The following is a 14945-nucleotide window of genomic DNA, read 5'->3' as shown; positions in this document are numbered from 1 at the left end:
CCTATTGTCTCTGAAACCACATTGGCTTTCAGGTAGAACTTCTTCTGAGATAGCTGGTACTAATCTGTTCAAAAGTATTCTTGCAAGGATTTTGCCAGCAGTGGAGAGCAAAGTAATACCACGGTAATTTGAGCAGTCTGATTTTTCTCCTTTCTTCTTGTAAAGGGTGATAATTATCACGGAGATCTGATGGTAATTCACCTTTTTCCCAGCAGCGCACAATGAGCTCGTGAAATTTAGCATGGAGGCCAAGCACTTCCAAACTTCAGGTGGGATTCCATCAATCCCAGCTGCCTTGCCAGTTTTCACCTGCTGTATGGCCTCAAGAGTCTCTCCAATAGTAGGGGCTATATCCAATTTATTTTTCATCAGTTGTTGTGTAATGTTCTGAATTGCTGAACCTTCTACCAGCTACACGGTTGGCACTTAAGAGAGTCTGGAAATGTTCAGACCATCGAGTCAGGATAGAGGTTTTATCTGTGAGAAGCATTTGGCCATCTGCACTTAGTAGTTGGCTTGGAGCATGGTGTGTGAGTCCGTACTCTGTAATCACCCAAATCTGCACATAGTTGAGTCTTTTCTGCTAGGCTGATCCACCACTTGTTCTGGATGTCTCGAAGCTGTTGGAGCTTGCTGCATGCAAGACGAAAGGCTGCTTTTCTTACATGACAAGATGGCTGAGCGAGGTGTGGTTGGTGAGCAGTTCTCTTCCTGGTCAACAATTCCTGGATCTCTTGGTTGTTTTCATCAAACCAATCTTTGTTTTTCTTGAAGGAGAACCCTAAGGATTCTTCAGAAGATTGGAGGATACTACTTTGAATATATTGCCAAAGCACTTCAGGAGAGAAATAAAGGAGGAATAAAGAAATTGGCTAGAAATAAAATGTTAGAGAGAAAAGATACAACTACAGTAAGTAGACTGTCCTCTGAAAGAGGAGCTTGGAAAGCTGGAAGATTTTTCAGAAGTGAGTCTAGAGGAAAAACAGGGAGAACGCACAGCTGCAAACAATGTCCAGCACCTGAAAAATCCTGCAACAGCTGCAGAAACATGGAAACATTTTGCAAGCATTTACTGTCAAGAGAAAAAGAAGGAAAAGCAATAGTGTATCTTTATCAGTAGCAGAGTGAAACTGGCTGTGGACCCTGTGGAATACCAGTAACTGTCCAGTAACTGTCCAACTGTCCTTATTTCAGAAGCATTCCTCTCATAATGAGAAAGATGCTCAAAGCACAGTGTAAACAGCCTTTTACACTAAAAGTAATTGCTAAGAACAGAAGATCCTATTAGTTATGGTATGTAAGAAAAGAGGGTGACAGATTCTGACTGCGGTGCTTGGGGATAGTCAAATATATGTTGTTTCTTTTGAGATATTCTTTGTGGCAGAAGCAAATTAGAAACTGACAATACCCATAGGAAAGGAGAAAGAAATGGGCATGCATCCCCAAATACAATGACTGGGTTTATTTTTTCCAGATATTACTATATGATTCAATAATAGAGTGTAAACAGGGAAATAAAGATTGATGAGGCATCTGATAAGATTAATGCTTTCAAAAGAATTTGACAATTGTATTTGAAAACAATAGGCTTTTATACCTAGGTAATTTTCTTAGATTATCCAGTCTCAGAAATTATGAGGTATACATTTGCAGCAATGACAGCAAAAGATGAGACATTGCAGAAACTCAGTAAGGTCATCCTGGCAAGGCAGCCAAGAAAGTACACACTCAGCCCCCTATTTCCAGCTCAATTCAGAGATACATATCTTCGATGACTTACTACTTATGGTACTAAAATGATGTCAGCACAGGTATTAAAGCGGGATTCAGAAAAATACGTGGAGGTATAATGAACATGGTATAATGAATTTGTGTGAGCTGACACAGGCAGGTTTCAGGAACAACCACAAAACCATGGATGAGACACAGAGAACAGATTTATTCTTGTTACTCTGTGAACTGGGGGATCTCTGAAGCAGCACCTGGGCAGAGGCGCACAAGTGGAAATGCAGGCACCATGAAGCTTGGTTCTTGCAAGGGCCAGAGTGAGAAATTTCAAACCTGCTGCTTTTGCCTGTATTTCAAGGATGTTTCTCAGGCATAGTTTTCCACTGTTGTGCTTTGATCTTTCCCACAGCAGGGCCAGAATCTTAAGTGTGCTAGATAGGATGCCTCTGGGTTTATCACAAGCCTAGGCTAGCTAAGTACAGAAGTTCTACTTGTCAAGCATAAAAGACTAAACAGCAATTAGTACAATATATGTGGGTTTTGACACCTCAGCTGCAAGTCACTTGAGCAATTTTACAATCCTCCTCACCAGTCTTCTGTATTTGTCCCACAGAATTGTAAGAGAAAAGTCTATAGAGACAGAGAAAAAATGTAAGTAGAAAACCTGTAAAAAGTTGTGAAGTGGATGAATGCAGTTCTGGACATGCAGAAGACAAACTCTAAAGTAAGGACATTCTGGGAAAGATGATGTTATAATGTTGTGTCATTAGCCTGAAACCACATTAGAGACTTTAATTACAAATCATGTCACAGCACACCCTTAATCTATATTTGTCAAACATAAAATATTAAAATTGGTGTGTATACTAATAGTTCATCATGAAGGGTCAGGATTTTAAACAAATAGTGGAGGATTAAATTGTTAAATGAAAAACATATATTCCCAGTTGTTATCCACTGAATTGTTTACTGGAAAGTGCAATAGAAGAGCAAACAAAAAATTTTATCCTTTGACAAAGGATCCAACCTTGGCTCTGCTGAACTTCAGAACAGTGACTTAAAATGTAGACAATCCCCAGAACAACTGTTAATTAACATGAAATAGAAGCCAGAAATCTTTTAACCAAGACCTAATTAATTAAAACCACCATAAGAATCCCAATAAAACTAAAATGGCTGCAGTTACAGGATGCTAAAGCCTGAAGATGATATTTACATGCACAACAGCATGTGGTAGGCTCAAAGGGCTCTCATTACTGAGGAAACTGCTCATATCCCTGTGAAACATAAGCTTTTAAATTACAATCTTTCAGGAAAAAAGCTACTATTTGCCCTTTTCTTTATCTTTAGTAGGAGGTACAAAGGAGAAACATGTAGCAGCAAAGTAAACATGAAATGAAACAAGTGTAGAAATCTGTCTCTAGCGGCTCATGGAAAAAGTAGTCCAAAGCTGCAGCAAGCAGGAGGGAAAGAAGTGACTTTTAGGGATCTGCTTCTTCAAATATACTCTTGAAAGGGTTCCCAAGCACTTTCAACATTGTTAATATTTGACACAGTTAATATTGAAAGTGCTTGTAATATAAAAAGTTGTAATATAAAATTCCAAGGTTAAATATTTTCCTGTTAATGTCAAGGATAGGTTCACTGTCATTAGACCAAGCAAGGACTAGGTTCAAAGGACCAGGGTACTGTAGGATGATCCAGATGAGAAGGGAGCTCCGGAGCTCATGGTGTTGGTCTCAGCAGGGTCAGTCATGGGGCCAGACCAGGTTGTTCATGGAGGGAGTGAGTCTGCACAGCCCCAGGCCCATGCCATTGCTTGCCTGTCTTGCTGGGGAAAGTTTTGCTTATGGCTGGTCCTGGCCTCACCTGTCCCTCACCTGTCTACACTGCACCTCTGAAAGAGCCCTGCTCTCCAACAGCCCCTCATAGGCACTGTTGCTGTTAAGTGCCCCCAGCTTCTCCCTTGTCCAGGTTGAACCCGCGCTGGTGCTCCAGCCTCTGTACTTTCCGCTGGAGCAGGCTGGGTACCTGACAGCATCTTTTGGTCCCACCCACAGAGTCTCTCCCATCTGCTGTAGTGTGCTCAGTCACATCCGAACAGTGAGCCTGGCTATGGGTCTGTTCCCTTAAGAAGTCTGAAACATCCCCGTATTTCCCTTGTAAATGCTGAAAGTTTTGTGTGTGTGTGTGGGGGGGGGGATCAAAGCATAAAAGTAATATAGAAAGCTGTATTTTGTTCATAGTATTAATACTGTGCATATATAGACTTGTATTTGAGGACTTGGAAGCACATTACTGAACAGACCTAAAATAATCACACCCTATCGTTTCCCATGACAAGTATGATCTGGAGGACAGAGGAATCCAAAGTCTCATGCTACAACACTGTAGCCCACAGAGTAATGAGAACTGCTGTGAGATAATAGGAAAGGATAGCTCAATGCTCTTCCACTGCGATCAGTAAGAAAAATCAGCATGCACTTCAGTGAAGAGTGGGAAATAGGCTGGAAGGAATAAACCTCTTACATGTTCCAGGCCAGCTGAGGTGACATCCACATAGGAAAAATGAAGTCACAAAAGCAACAGCACTGTTTAACAGCCAAACAACACAAATATTATGCAGAGCTGCACATTGTAGAGTTTTCTGTAGTCTGAGCTGCGTCAGACACTGATTTTGCTGTTGTGTATCTGTCTGATCATGTGCAGCAAAGGTCTTTGTGCTGCCACCTGAAGTTATGAAACAGAGAAAGGAAACACAGTTGTACTCAATTTGTGTACCCTTCTCAGATATAAAATTAATAAAGCATCCTCTATGTTAAAACAATCTGCGCTGACATGAGTAAAAGCGACAAAATCATACATAGCTTGGAAAGGGTTTATATTCAGATTACCTTTGTTTGCACAAAGTGCAACAGAAATTTTGTTGGTGTGATGGGTGCACTGCAAAGTCAGACAGGTGTATGAATTAGTACATTAAATTATTTGGAACTTGCATTTACACCACCTTCAGGTGCTCAGCATGTGCCCTACACTGAATAACGTCCTTTATGTAGAGGTAGAGAAGTATAGGCAGTTTTTAATGGAGAGCAGCTAACACTAAAATAATCTAGTTTGTATTAATCTGTGCATCACCTGGCCTGTCTCATGTCCATGTCCCATTTGTAAGAAGACTGACAGACACAACAAGGAGAGCTGCGTATGAGGCTGAAGAGATATGACAGGCAGGTTTATTCTGCTGACTACTGCCACAGCGAGGCCTGACAGCAAAGCACTTGAAGATATGCTTAAAAAAACCTTACATCTTAATAATAGCACTTGTGAATAAATTTAGTATCCCAGCCATCTTAGGCAAGAACTCAACAGTGGTAATGGAAGAGAAGGGGCACACTTCTCTCTTTATCTCTGTTAATTTATTCCTCTCCACTGTGCCTTGTGACAGTCTCTTGCTGGGGCTATTGCCAAGTATTTGCAACAGACAGGCGACAAATACCATCTTTAGAGGGCACTAGAGAACTTCTCACCCCACTCCACTGGTGGGTTCCCAGGCATATTGCCTGGTAAGGTGTTTCACCAATACTTATGTACATCAGTATTTGCCAGCTTCGCACCTCAAGTCAGATGTCACTTACCTGATTAACATAAAAAAGGATCCCATTCTTATTTTGTATATATTTGGTATCTATGAAGGTCCATCTTTCAGTTCCCTCTTCTCATCAGTAAGTAAAATCCACACTTGAATGAAACTAGATCACTTGCCTTAGGAACGAATGATAATATCTGCAGACATTTTTCTCATTAGATTTTTCCAAAACTGATAAAATTAGTACCTGACACATTTAGTGCATGATTTGCATTGTGCTTTAATTTCCATTCTTCTTCCTGTCATCTGACTTGTGGAGAGTATACAATTATGCAGCAAGTTGGCTCATTTTTCTTTTTTAAATTAAACTTTAAATTTCTTCCAATCCAATTATTTGTTTAATATAATATTATGCAAACTGGCCTTATAATGATTACTATTCCCCAAACCTAAATGCATTTGTATTCATTATCTACATAAAAAAGTATACAGTGATAGCATTTAAGTTGTAACCCTATAAATTAAAAACTTTTGAAACTAAAACTATTTCAGAATTAACATGTAAGTTACAGATTGTGAAATCTGAACACTTCATTTTTTCCCCCCAGAAATATCTATATCCTTTGGTAAAGTGCACACATTGCTTTGTTAAAGAGTTCCAGAGTTTTTCAATTTTTTGAGCCCTCTTTTGCTTACAGTTCTGAAAGTTATTGAAGACAACAGTTTTAAAATTGCTCAAGCAGTTCCAAAACAAAGATATATTACTTCACTGGTTGTTTCCTCAGGACAGCTATTTTTAATTACATATGTATCAACCATTCAATGGAAAATTACAGTTCTCACAGTAAATTTCATCTAGCTATGATAAAAACTAAATTTATTATTTTAATATTTTTATAGATTTCATATTATCTATTGCTTATTACATAGCACAGAAAAATAATGAAATATTGATTTATATTTTGTATTAATGCAAAAACAGTAGTGCTATATCTGAGAAAAAAATGGACCTTATATTAGATAGTACTTCTTATGTAATACGAAAACACTGAGGATTCTTAGAATGGTAAAAATCTTGTAAATCAAAGGGTGATGAGCTTTTGGTTGAATCATCTAGCTATGAAATAATTAAAGATTCCTATCTCGTATATTTCAAGCAATCATTGCTGATTGCTATGCATTCTGAAAACATGCCAAGTATCATGCACTAGTGATGATTCATAGCCTCTTTCTTTCTTTCCTGCACACAAAACCACACACATATGGGTGCACACATCCACACTCCCAAAAAGGTAAGTGTATCTGTTTAGTTTTTACATGGAAGTCAAGAGAAGGAAACAATTTCCTAGACTGAATTGCCAGTTTTAGGCTTGTCAGTGTTGAATATTTATTTATTTTATTTACTTTCCTCTCTGGACTGATATATTTAAACACATAACCTAATTATGGATTATATCTGATTACTATCAATCTTACTACTCTCTCCTCCTGGGGTGAGGCTAGGTCTTTCTATTTTTATTTAGGATGAAGATAGAGTAAGCTGTAAAAGTAAACATGGAATGCATATCATGCTTTTCTTTTGTCTAGTGCCTGTATCTGCTACCTGTTTCTTTTCAAAGTCCCCCAGAAAAAAATAGAGATAATATACCTGATGTAAAGTTCAAACAAAAATTCCATATAGACATTGGTATTAATTAAAGCACTACACTTTATTTACCAGTGCCACTGAATCACAGTAGCCTTTGCAATGGAAATTCAGCAGTTAACATACAGAACAAGACACTGGAATTGCAGAAGAGGAATTTATTTCTCTTCCTCCGAAAAGGGCATAATCTCTACAACACTGCTGATACTCTAACCCAACAATTTACAATTTTGTTTACATGCATGCTAACTGTATATATTGAATAAGGCTTTGCACAGCTGTTTTTTATTTGTCCTGCTGGCATTTTAACATCTGTATGATTCAAGCAGATTTTGTTTTTAAATCACTGCCTGAAAACCTGGCAGAGTAAACTGCTTACAAAAAATATACCTAACATGGAAGAAAAGACTGAAACAGCCTTGCCTGGATCTGAGTCTGTATTTACAAAACGGATTAGTGTATCAATGCAGAACAGGACGCCATCTTCTTGATGTCTGTTGTTATTTCATTTCTCTCTTACTTTCTCTTAGGCTTGGTTCCTTCTCAGGTGTGTGTTTCTGGTACAACAGGATCCCTTCTGTTTACACATGCATGGAAAAAAATTCTATTACTTGCTTCATAGGGGTAGAACACCACTCTGGAAAATGCATCTTCCATGTTTTATACATGCCCTGCCTTGTGCAGTATTTCCCCATTGCCTGGTGAAGTCCTACAGGACTGCTGCAATACAAGCAATAAACAGTAATGGCCAAGGCCTAGAGAAATAAAATTTTGCCACCATCCTCCTGTATATGATAGGAAATCTTCCCTGCTGTCACCCCTGCATAAGCTGTCACACAGGCAGCTGCCTCTGCCTCCACCCCAGGAAATGCAACAGCACATTTCCCCTTTCAGTGACACTGCTGCCTGCTCCACCAAACAGCTATTGATGTGTGATTATTAGCAATGTCAAATAGCTCTTTATCTTATCAAAACATCTGAGATAATTCTCTTCCATAGTTACTCCATGTAGTCCCTTCCTGCCCTGACACTTTACATTTAAATGGACTAGGACAGACCAGGAAATCCTGGTGTTGTCCATGTCAACTCTCATCAGTAAAATAAAGTGTTTTATACAGCAAAAGTATTTCCTGATGAGTCTCTGCAATGAAATATTAAAATTCACATAGAAACAAATGATACTATGCTACAAGAAGAATCAAACTTCAAATGGAAAAATATATGGTATTTCTTAGAGCTTCCCTGTTACATATGGTGTCTGCAAAGAGATTTTCATTCTAGCACTCTGAGGTGTTGAGCACCCTTAACTTTCACTAGAAACTCATTGAATATGACAGGATTAAGGCCTAAATGCTGTAAAAAGCTCCTGGTACCATTCAGTAGCTCAGACAGGGAATAAAACTACTGCAGGCAGTAGCAAAGCGGTAAATATTGACTCAGCAGTAAATAAAATCCACTCCACTGAGGTGGAGTGTACAATATGTGGTGGAGGAAGGGTCACGAGAAAGCATTATCGCTCTTGGGCAGATTAAACAGTTTACATTACAAAACCACATGCTGTTTCAGGAAAGTCACAGTCCTCATAAAACACAGTGACACTTTACACTCATAGCAAAATTTAAACAAGGAAATTCTGTGGGTTGTATTTTTTCAAATCTAGTCAAAATCTACTTTCTTTAGTTGCAAAACAGGTGAAATCTGGTACTGATAGGCAACCCACATTTTAATATGTCTTAAAATGTGCATGTGTAAATTTTAGATCTTGTCAATAACTATGCTAAAAGATCTTCCAATTTATTATTTGTAAAAGGGTGGATGTTTCAATACCATTCTCTCCTATAAAAACACAAACACTTTATTAACAGTTAAACACATGACATACAGGTGATGAAATTATGAGAAAGACGCAGGTTTAACAGCTATTTTCAAGCCTCGTAAAGTGTGGTTAGTTCCACTCAAAATCGGTAACTGCAGACCCATTTTCTACTCAGCATATAGCAGTCAACTGTGAATTTACCACCAGGCTGAAATGTGTTTTATTAGTCTGACCTCTTTTGTTTACATTCCTACAAAGCTATGAATACACCATCAAATAATGGAAAGAATCTGCAGTATGAGCTCTCCGTGATTTTTTTGCTCTTGCTTTCTTTTCTTTACTTTGAGAGATAAAAAAACAACATAAAGAAGGTAATATTTAAAAAATAAGTATGTCTAACCGGTCAGGCACCCTGCATATATGTATATGATTGCCTGAGCAGAGGAAGATGGCTCCGTTATAGAAATGTAGCAAGCAGAAAAAGAAATAACACATGAGCTTTCACTGTACACCACTAAAACTGCTGGCAAAAGAACAAACAGTGAGAATACCTCATTAAGTGGCTGTGAGATAAGAAGGAGTGTATCCATTTGAGGGGGAAATGGTTTATAATTGAGTTAAACTGAGAGAAAAGAGAACAACAGGCTAGTGTGGTTTGTATTTTTCTTTCCTGATACTTGAATGGCCATCTGCTTAAACCTGTGTATAGGTATGAGGTAATAACCACTTCTCTGTCATAGGCTTGCACTGCCCTCCTATGAGGTTACAACCTAACCATAAAGAACCTTGAAGAGGTAAAAGATTGAAAAAATGCATTAAAACACCTTTTTTTTTTTCCAGGCTAGCCCTTGAGCATCTTAAACCATTATAAGTGCCTAAATATAAACATCTCTATGTAGCAGATTTGTGGAGATATGCTGATACTGAATTTGGAAACATACACATCCAAACACTTGACATAAACATGGAACAGTAAAGCAATTGCATTATATCTCAGATAAGTTTTTTAAGGACATCTATAGTGTGTCACCCTTTTAAATATGATATGGGGAACATCTATGAAAGTTCAAAATCTATAAAGGAATATTCTTTATTAGCATAGACTGGCAGTATGAATAGAATAATCATTATGTGAATGTGGAGTCTATATATTTATTTACATGTAATTTAACATGTAAACTAAAAAATAAGTAGTTGGTATTATACTCAACCTGAAATCAACAGTGTCTCTGAGAAAACAAAAGACTTATTGAATAATTTAGGATTTACATAAAAAGGACAAATACATTCTGGTAAACAGCACTGCATAATTCATATTTAAATAGCCTTTCATATGATTTTAAAGTAACAGACTGTACACAAGCAGCCTAATCAGAGATCAGCGCCAGCAGGTGAGCTGTCAGAGGAACTTCTCCAAGGCCAGATGGAGTCTCCCAGGTCTACACAAAGAACTGATCAACTAAAAGGGCATCTTCGCTTGGATGGAGAAAGCCTGGCTCAGTCATTTCCAGGATACTGACCATTGCACAAAAAGTACCTACACACAATGAGACTGATGACATTTGAAAACTGACTGATGCATCTGGAAATTGACACTGATTAGCATTTGTAGTAAGATAGGACTCCTGCATGCCATGCAAGATCATTCTCAACCATGCATTGCAGAGTCCACCACTATTTTGCAGTGGCTCCATGCCAAAAGAGCCCACCTGTCTCTCACAACCCTGCTGTGGCACAGCCCCATGGCCTGGCAGCAGTCTGATGGGGTCGCAATCGAGAGATCCATGAGAAGCCTCCCCAGGACCACCCTCCCTCCTTCGAGGTGAAGCCCAGCTCAGCATCCTCAGCTGTCCTTAGGTCCCACTTGCACCCCTGCCCTCAGCCAGCCCTGGTCCTGCTGGCCCCTGGTGGGAAGGAGTAAAATGCACACCATCTCCACAGACAGGAGCCAAGACTCAAGTTTTCCAAATTGTGATTTAAAACACTGCTGTCTGGAGCTCAGGAATAAAGAAACAGTGAATAGATGTTTGGAGCAAATGGCCTGGCCCAGCCTTCCCATCAAGCTCACTAGGTCCAAATGAACCGGTAAGTACAAGCTGAGCTTACTGATACAGGGATCAGTAAATGATGCAAAGGAAATAAAATTCTAATTTCCATTTGCTAAATTATTAATCACTGAATATTTTATAAATAAACAGGGAATTTTTTGAAAGAGGAGGCAATTAGTGTATTATCCAGCAGCCCTTTCATGATTTTCTTCAAAACTAGCATTAATCTTAGTCTGTGAAATGAATGTAAAACTCTGAATATGAATGGAAATTTTAAAAGCCTGTCAATTGGTAACTGTTAATTTGCAAGCCTGAAGGATCTAATAATGGTTAGCCTTTAGCTTTGGAACAACTACTGAAGATATTCTGAGCTTATAAAATGGAAGTGTCACTAAAAGCCAAATAAAAGATGAACTGAATAAATCAAAACCTCTTTACTAATCTCTTGCCAGAAAGGGTACCAGTCAGCATGTATGTCCTTCACCAAGTAAAAGGTTATATCAGATCACTGAAGTGAAAGAGGATGTACTGCAGCGTACATACTAAGAAATGTGACAGCAACATGAGCTGTTACAAAATGTCTTTCACCAAATGAAAACTGTACAAAAAAGGAAATACCACTCTAACCTGCAGATAAAAAACACAGGGTACTGAAGACATGAACAAGGCAAGTTTTTTCAAACATTTCACAAAGTGGTCAACTGCTTAGGACCGTACTACTAAATGTCAATGTTTATGTATCTATGCACTTCATATTTCCCCAAGATGCCACACTGTGTTTTGACTTTATTTACACTGCTAAAAGTCATAAAAGCTCAAGAAAAAGATAATCAAGTACTACTTCAAGTGATTCCCAGTGTGGGAATTCCAGATCTTGGCGAGATCAGTAAAGGATTTTCTCTTGACCTCACTAAGGTCAGACTTTTGCGTTGGGTATTCACAAACCAAAGAAACCCTGCAGAAAGATCCAGGGCAACAAAGACAAGGTTGAAGAGTATATGAGGTGAAATAGTGGTTCCCAGCTGCAGTATATTGTGTCTGTAAGTAGCAAGTTAAAATACAATGAATTCCGTATGATAAATTATTTCAGAGGAAAAAAGAAGGTACCTACCTGTATTTTATTATAAAGAAACCAGGGAAGAAACCAACATTTTCTAAGTACTATAGACAAACTAAATGTGTCACTTAAAATGCCAGCTATTTGCAAATCTGCCTGTGTATCATTGACATAAGTGAGCTCACTGCTGTTAATGTGTGACTCATGGATATTTATTGCACAGAAAGAACACAAAGTATATCATTGTACTTATACAAGTGAAATAATTTACAAATATACATCAATTTTCTACTGCATTACACTGAGTAATACTGTTAATATGGATCTGCCTTGCAGAGGCACAATTTTGAATTTAGAAGAGACTTGGTGGAAGTATGGTTTAAAATTCTCATTTAGACTTTCCCTGGACATTACTAGGGAAATACAGGTAGGATTTACTATGAAAAATGTGTATGTATATACTTGGTATTGCTTTTTCAAAACATCGTTGTTATTGAAAAAGTAATGCTTTGGTCAATAACCAAAAAGCAATAAATCATTCACTTCCAAGCCCTTCTATGCATGCAAAAAAGCTGAAACCTGGGCAGACTTTCAGAACAGCCACAGTCACTGTATGCTAAAAAATTGGGAAGTAATAGTCTTTCCTGTCTTCTGCTATTCTGATATTGACAAAATTTTGTTTAGTGCCCCTTTAAAAATCAAAGGCAGGGACTGAGTTAACATGTTCAGCAACAGTTGCGAGTGACAGAAGTCAGCAGTCCATGGGAGGAATTACAACTCCTGAAAGACTTGAAGAAAGATTTACTGATGTTAGGGGGCAACATGTTGGGAAGGATCTTTTGATGGTATTTTTTAATCCTGCAGGGCAAACTTAATGCCTTTTCTGCTTTTTAGATACTTCTGAAACAATGGGGTTTTGGGAAAAAATGGTTTACTGAGAAGGTGAGGTGAATATGCAAATAGAGAAAGAGGACAGAAAACACTTTTGTGGTGGTTACTAGCTTTCTGAGATTTTTTTAAACTTTCACTAACTGTCAGGTTGTGAAATTCTGAGCAACCTCTCTTTTTTTGTCAACAAGGCAATGTATAAATATACTGTTAATTGCACTGAATAATTTTAAGCTTCTTTTTTCAAATGCCTGCAGTACAAAATTGCACAGGCCAGAGTCGAAATTTGTCAGTGTCCAATAGTGCATTCACTTAGGTATTATAATAAAATGTACAGTACATAACTTTTCTGTAGCTAAATTCTCAGATGTTGCAAGAAAAGCGAGAAGGGGGACCAAACTAAAGTGGTGCCCCAGCAGTGAGGAGTGAGAGCTCCTGCCCTACAGTTCACTAGTGACAGCAAATGTAGGAAGGGAAAGGTAGTGTCTCATCCCCTGGTGATGGGAGCCAGGTCGTTGACACATGTGCCTGGCATGTCATTACATAGGTTCTCATTCTATCCACAGACGAGAGAATAAAAGATAACGCCCTTTCCTTTATGAAGTAAGCCAAACATATTAATCTGAAAAGCCACACAGACCAAATCTAGTTAGGAAGGAAATGAGAAGTTCCGTATTTTCTTACCATATCAATATGTTAGGGTGTGTCAATTGTAAATATATCATATTGTGCTGTAATTAGATATAGATTAAAAAGCAGTTATCAGTAAAACTCTTCTTTTCATTCTTTTACTTGTAGTCATGATTTTCCCCTTCTTCCTGAATTCTTCACCTTCCTCAGACTAGAGTCTGGGATTGCTGTCTACCGTCACCCTGCTATTTCATCATACTGCAAATACTATGTGCTGTGGAGCAAATGAGGCTTAAGGAACCAATATTGTTCTGCAGGATCTCTGACCTTTTCTGTCCAGTGTATTCTGGAGCAGTCCTTGTGGGAAGAAGTATCAGCTGGCTGCAACCAAAGCTGGACTGGTTCAGTCTGAGCCTAAAAGTAGGTGGCAGTGGTGAAAATCACAAATAAGGGCCTCTTACTGTTTTCAGTCACTTTCTTGCTTAGAATCCAATGAAAATAATTTTTGTTAACTTAAAAATCCACTAAGGTTGCTTTATGAGATTCTGCAGCTAGCTGAATGATAAGATTACTTACCAGTGATCAGCACTCCTGGCAAGGGTAAGATCACTATTCATTGGTAGGATAATTTGGTAAGTTTTTTGATCCTTTCCAAAGCAAAAGTGCTTAGGGTGACAGCAGTTTATAACCAGCATGTGAAAACCATAGCTCTTTGAAGGAATGTCTATATACGCACAGAGCCAAATCTGATGGATTTTTTTCACATTAGAAGGCTTTAGAAAATAAGAGAAATCTTTCTTTCTTTTGCATGAATTATTGCAACCAATGTTATGGTGACGTGCTTTTCAATCTGCTTTTCAAAGGATGCAAGGCTTATATTTACTAAAAAAACTGTGACACTATGCCCGAAAAAGTATGAGGTTGACTTGGCTTATACAAGGATTAGAAAAGTATCACAAGAAGACAAGGCATTGCCATGTATAGCTATGTAGTATCACCTTATAAATATTGTGGGGTAGGATACACAAAGCTATGCCAATACATTATGAAATTATTTTGATTTTGTGTTATTTCTTGGAACAGCTGGTAGGCAGAGAGGCTCCAATATTCGATACTGGGGTAATGCAACTGTAAGAATGAAAATCAATGCGGGTGCTGTGATTTACAAGGGAAAATACAAGAAATGCTAAAGTTTCTGTGAGAAATTGATGGAATAACAAGACATAAAGTGGTTTCAGTGTAGCGGAGAGAATGGTCACGCTTTCTCACAAATGGGAGACCCATCGATCTTTCAGTCCATTTAGAAGTGACAAGCTACTTAAACGGTTAAGTCCTCTGGTAGGCCTAATCTGAAGATCCTTCTGTCATCCGAATATGCAGGTTACACCTGCTTGTCACACCTGGGCCTGACTTGACCTTCTCTCATCTCTTTGGACCAAACCAGCCGCTCCCTAATCCTGCTCTTAAGTTGTGTGTAAAGCAGTACCCACCCCAGGTGGCTCCCACTTTCTTCTTATGTTGTGAGAAAGGTGAAAAACGCAAATGTCCAC

At 38.4% G+C, this 14945-nt stretch overlaps 1 pseudogene; it reads right to left on the bottom strand.

Moving 5' to 3' along the window:
- Positions 1 to 767, bottom strand: part of LOC104536442 — a 9013-nt pseudogene extending 8246 nt beyond the window's left edge.
- Positions 768 to 14945: the final 14178 nt, after the last annotated feature.

Source organism: Mesitornis unicolor, unplaced genomic scaffold (assembly GCF_000695765.1).
Source record: "Mesitornis unicolor isolate BGI_N332 unplaced genomic scaffold, ASM69576v1 scaffold10772, whole genome shotgun sequence".
NCBI classification, from domain to species: domain Eukaryota; kingdom Metazoa; phylum Chordata; class Aves; order Mesitornithiformes; family Mesitornithidae; genus Mesitornis; species Mesitornis unicolor.
The sequence above is the reverse complement of the archived record's forward strand: the minus strand, read 5'-3'. Positions and strand labels throughout refer to the sequence as shown.